This window comes from Hemibagrus wyckioides, unplaced genomic scaffold (genome assembly GCF_019097595.1).
Source record: "Hemibagrus wyckioides isolate EC202008001 unplaced genomic scaffold, SWU_Hwy_1.0 Contig5, whole genome shotgun sequence".
Lineage (NCBI taxonomy): Eukaryota > Metazoa > Chordata > Actinopteri > Siluriformes > Bagridae > Hemibagrus > Hemibagrus wyckioides.
This window is the reverse complement of record NW_026690807.1, coordinates 408,107-413,361: the sequence shown is the minus strand read 5'-3', so window position 1 is coordinate 413,361 and position 5,255 is coordinate 408,107. Positions and strand designations below refer to the sequence as shown.

General features: G+C 40.2%; 1 non-coding gene across 1 annotated transcript; it reads right to left on the bottom strand.

Annotated features, from left to right (window-relative positions):
• Window positions 1-500: 500 nt before the first annotated feature.
• On the bottom strand, window positions 501-582 carry trnal-aag (transfer RNA leucine (anticodon AAG)). The gene has a single exon. It is a non-coding gene; the product is annotated as a tRNA-Leu (tRNA).
• Between the last annotated feature and the right edge of the window lie 4,673 nt (window positions 583-5,255).

Sequence of the window (5,255 nt, the reverse complement as noted above, 5' to 3'; positions counted from 1 at the left end):
TATTTCAGTGCACTGTTGTTCAGAAGAGCACCCACAGTTTTGTTGTACTCCTTATGTGCAAAGACAATAAAATTTATTCTATTCTATTCTATTCTATTCTATTCTATTCTATTCTATTCTATTCTATTCTATTCTATATCAGCAAGCATGGCTTTGGTTGGAGCACAATTTCATTTCATTGTCTGTACCGCTTATCCGATCTATACTCGGGTCACGGGGAGCCTGTGTCTATCTCAGGCGTCATTGGGTATCAAGGCTGGATACACGCTGGATGGAGTGTTGGAGCACGATGTTATAGTTAATTAGAGGTTATAGGTTTTTATCAGAAATAAACAGAAATAAAGCCGATAGATAGTCGTGCAGTGTGAAAACAATGGTGACCCAACAACTTTGAAAATCTTGCAGTGTGAACTCAGCATTAAGGCTTCATGCTCAACCGCACCCCCTGAAGGTGTGGGTGAAGGAACAACCTTCTGCTGTTGTCGACCCAAAAGTTCACCTGGCAGCGGTGGGATTCGAACCCACGCCTCCGAAGAGACTGGAGCCTTAATCCAGCGCCTTGGACCGCTCGGCCACGCTACCCATGCCTTTGGAAAGTTAGGGGGCTGTGGTCAAGGGAGGTCTGCCAGGTCGGGAAAGAGAGGCACTCTGGCAGGCGATCGCAATGGTTGTACCACGCACGCTTCCATTACCAGATGTGATTCAAGATCCATAGATTCAAGATGGATAGCAGTCCATCGCCTTAACCTCTCGGCCACCCCGTCAGGTGCAGGTGGGGCACCCACGGCCGAATGTCCACAGAGATGACTACAATTCCGTAGTGGAGCGCCATAACCCAACGCGTTTAAACAAGCCTGTTCCCAAAGCAACTGGAGCCCATCCCACGTACATTAGCAGTCTGTTTCCTTAACCTCTTGGCATCCTAGGTCACCCACATGACTTTACACCTCAGTGCACCTGGCACTTGCACTCCATTGCCCAAACCTCTTGGCCACCACTTCTTATGTCGATTTTTTATTCTTGGTTGAATTGTTGTTTTGTTGGTAGCTCGTAACCATGGTAAGGGCACAACTGATGCGGCTCACACACGGAAACCGTGTTTTGTGTACCGTTCTGTGGTTGTTTGGACTTGCTGTTTGAAAAAGCAAGGTGTGAAACAGAGCAGCGTTCAAAGCCAGGTGTTGACACCAGTTGCCAAAACCTGGGAGCTATTTCAGCACCCGGGTCTGGGGGCTCCGGTACAGTGTGAGCGTGCTCGGTTTTTTTTTTGCATCTAGGCAGCCTGCTAACGTCAACTCTTAAGCACATTTGCAGAAGGCACAGGAGCCACAACCCCTGTAAAGCCTTTGTGGTGCCAGAGCCCACAACCACTGCCTTGAAAAGGCTCAGGTAGCAGCAGGATTTGAACCCCTGCCTCCAAAGAGACTGGAGCCTAAATCCAGCGCCTTAGACCACACGGCCACGCTACCCGAGGGTTCGAACTTTATAGACCTCTGTGGAGAGCACACTGACATACTGTCTGGGTGTGTGGTACGCAGACTGCACAGATGAGGACAAACTGTGCAGAGGGTGAAAAACAGCTCAAAAAATCATCGGCTGCCCTCTGCCCTCCCTGGATGACATGTCCAGGTCCCGCTGCCTCAGCAAAATCAAGGCCATCACAGGAGACTCCTCACATCCTGCTCATCACTTGTTTGACCTGTTGCCATCTGGGCGGTGCTTCAGGTTGATTCGTCCACCTGATTCAGTCCATTCGGACTGCAAACAATCACTGAACACACACACACATTCTACCTAATAAAATGTGCAATTCCACTGTGCACTTTAATCTGTCTGTGAATTGAGTACAAGTTATAACTTAATATTGGCTTTGAACAAATTAGATTTCAAGCAAATATATAATTGGGAACATTTTCTTGCAGCTTTATGAATGTTCTGCTTATATATATATATATATATTACAAGTATGCATATGTATGAAAGGAGAGTCCATAATCTGAGGTACTGAGATATTGAGAAGGGTTCAGTATTTATATTAACATATTTTTACATATGTTTCTTTATTGACATACACAACCAGTTATTACAACATTATTACAACAATACTAATTCTAACAAAATCCTGAATATGTACAATATGGCTACATTTGTGGACACCTAACCATCACACCAGTATGTGGGCATTCTCCAAACTGCTGCACAATTGTAGGATGTCTTTATATTCTTACAAAAACATGTTCCAGCTCAATGAAGATGTTTATTACAAGTTTGGTGTGGAATAAAATGAGTGACCTGCACACAGCCCTGAACTCAAACCCACTCAACACTTTGGGATGAATTAGAATTCTGACTGCACCCCAAGCCACACAGCCTGATGTTTTAGGGCTGTATGGACACATGGACGTACAGTATCTCACAAAAGTGAGTACACCCCTCACAGTTTTGTAAATATTTTATTATATCTTTTCATGTGACAACACTGAAGAAACGACACTCTGCTACAATGTAAAGTAGTGAGTGTACAGCCTGTATAACAGTGTAAATTTGCTGTCCCCTCAAAATAACTCAACACACAGCCATTAATGTCTAAACCGTTGGCAACAAAAGTGAATACACCCCTAAGTGGAAATGTCCAAATTGGGCCCAAAGTGTCAATATTTTGTGTGGCCACCATTATTTTCCAGCATTGCCTTAACCCTCTTGGGCATGGAGTTCACCAGAGCTACAAGTTGCCATATATTTACAAAAATGTGAGGGGTGTACTCACTTTTGTGAGATACTGTATATTGCCACTTACTGAACAATCGTCTAATTTTTAATATTATTAGTGTATATTTTGCAACAAGTTTGAAGTAATATCTAAATAAAGCTAGTCTAAGTAGATTGACTGATAATGTTAAATTGCCCCTAGGTGTGAATGGGTGAGCAAATGGCTGTGTGTGTGTGTGTGTGTGTGTGTGTGTGTGAAAGAGAGAGAGAGAGAGAGAGAGAAACAATTATTTTTTTCAATTATATTTCTGCACATATATAAATTTGGTAAGTTAAAAAACAATTTTTTTGGTGTTAAGGTTTTTCTCTTCAGTGAACACAAGATGGCGCAGTCACTTATCTTAATGTTGGTCTAGAACTTGAGCACCACACAACCTGCTCACATTCTCTGAGACATAGAGTATACTTGTTCTTCTATCATACATACTGCTGATATAATATCCTAACCCCTGCCCTGGTTACTCTTAGTGCCTAAGCTAATTTCAGAGATATCATTCTGATTAAACAACACAACTGTCCACTTAACACTAAACTGTCATAAGAATAAATAATCATCTAATGTCATTTCTTTGGCACCTGCTGTGTCAGAAACATTAAAAACTAGAAACTTATATGTGAATGTGCCTTTATTCTTCTTTCTCTTCTTCTGATGCTACTGTGAGTACAGGAAAGTTTTATTTTTCAGATTTAACTGTTAGAGCTGAGAAATAAGGGATTAATTCAACCTTAATTACCAAGGGAAACTACTAATTTCTTCCTCATTCTTAAATAAATCATATTCTCTTCCACTTAGTGTTTCTAACATTTATCTGCCTGCTGGTGTTTACACAAACTTTCTCTAACTTAGAGATATCACTAACATATGTGAAATAACATAAATACATTAATTTCCTGCTTTCAGTATGTGTTTACTTAAATGTCCTCTGGACAGGTTTCCCATATGAGGCTGAATGTAAAGCCAGGATGTTTCAGTAAGAATCAACAATCTGACAACAACATTGGTGACACTGTCATGTGATGCTGTGAGGTGGAGCAATTTTGAAGCTTTATGGTGTTAACATATTAGATTACAGAAAGATCTCCACTATTTTCACTGAGCTAAGACCAGTCATCATGTTCACTGTTATATTCATGTATCTGTGCCTTTCACTAGGTGAGTTAACATTGACTTTTTGTTATTGCAGAAATATTAACTATATTATATTAAATATTAGTCTGTGTGGTGATGCAGTGTGAAAATGCAGAGTGTGGGTCTGACTTAAGTATTTCCTGTTGATTATTTAAAGGTTAAAAACATTATGTTCTCTTCTCTATGACAGGTGACTCCATGGCAGATTCAATAGAGCCAGATTTCCCTCATAAAGCTGTAGATGAAGGTGATGATGTTACTCTGTCCTGCAAATACAAATTCAGTGGTGTTTCAGGAAACAACTACCTGCACTGGTACAGGCAATATCCAAAATCTAAACCTGAGTTCCTTCTTTATATTGATCAAAGTGGAACTTATAATTCTGATCCTCCCCCAAGAATGTCTGTTAACGTTGATGATAAACAAGTGTATCTGAACATCTCCTCTGCTGCTGTATCAGACTCTGCTCTATACTACTGTGCTCTGCAGCCCACAGTGACAGGAAATCCAGCTGCACTGTACAAAAACTTTCACACAGTTTTGTTATATTGAAAGCAGTTCTACTGATGATTTTGAGCTGCTATTTACATGCCATTTTGGGCGAATTCTTTGTAAAGAGTTCATATATATATTACAATTTGACAAATGTTGGATTATTAGGAGACAGGAAATTCATTGTTTTGCTATATCTATAATCTTTCTTGGGAAAACTGGGAATGAGGAAGAAATGTAAGAAAAACAGAAAAGCCTGAGGAAGCCCATGGGGATACAGCGAGCCATTGAATAGTCATGATGTCTGGTCTGACAGCTCCGCAGTCCCTGAAAAGTAGAAATTAGGTGAATCTTTGGCATCCATTAATGGTATAATATTTGCTTTAGAGAGGGATTATTTATATAACTTTTAAGAGTAGCTTTAACTTGTTTTGGTATTCAATCTTCTTGGGTATTTCTTCAGATACTGTGATCACTGTGATGACTTACATCTTAGGTTAAGTAACATCTTCAGGCTTGTTGATGATAATATAGTGTTGGATATCATCAGCAAAATGATGAGTCTATATCTAGAGAGAAGAAGAAAGAGGCTTATAGACATGTGAAAGCAACAAACTATGGATTAAAAATACATGATTGTTCATTTCAGGAAGATCCAAAGTGATTACAGTTTTTATGGTGCATCACATAAGATCTTATCTGGGCCAGAAAATCCCAGATGTGTTTCAATTTCCTGTACAGACAGGAGAGCAAACACCTAGAAGATAATAAACACTAGAAACATCATCAGAGTCTGTCTAACCACCATTGAGGATCCTTTCCAGAAAATATACAAGTATAAAGCCAACAATCTTGTGGATGTTGC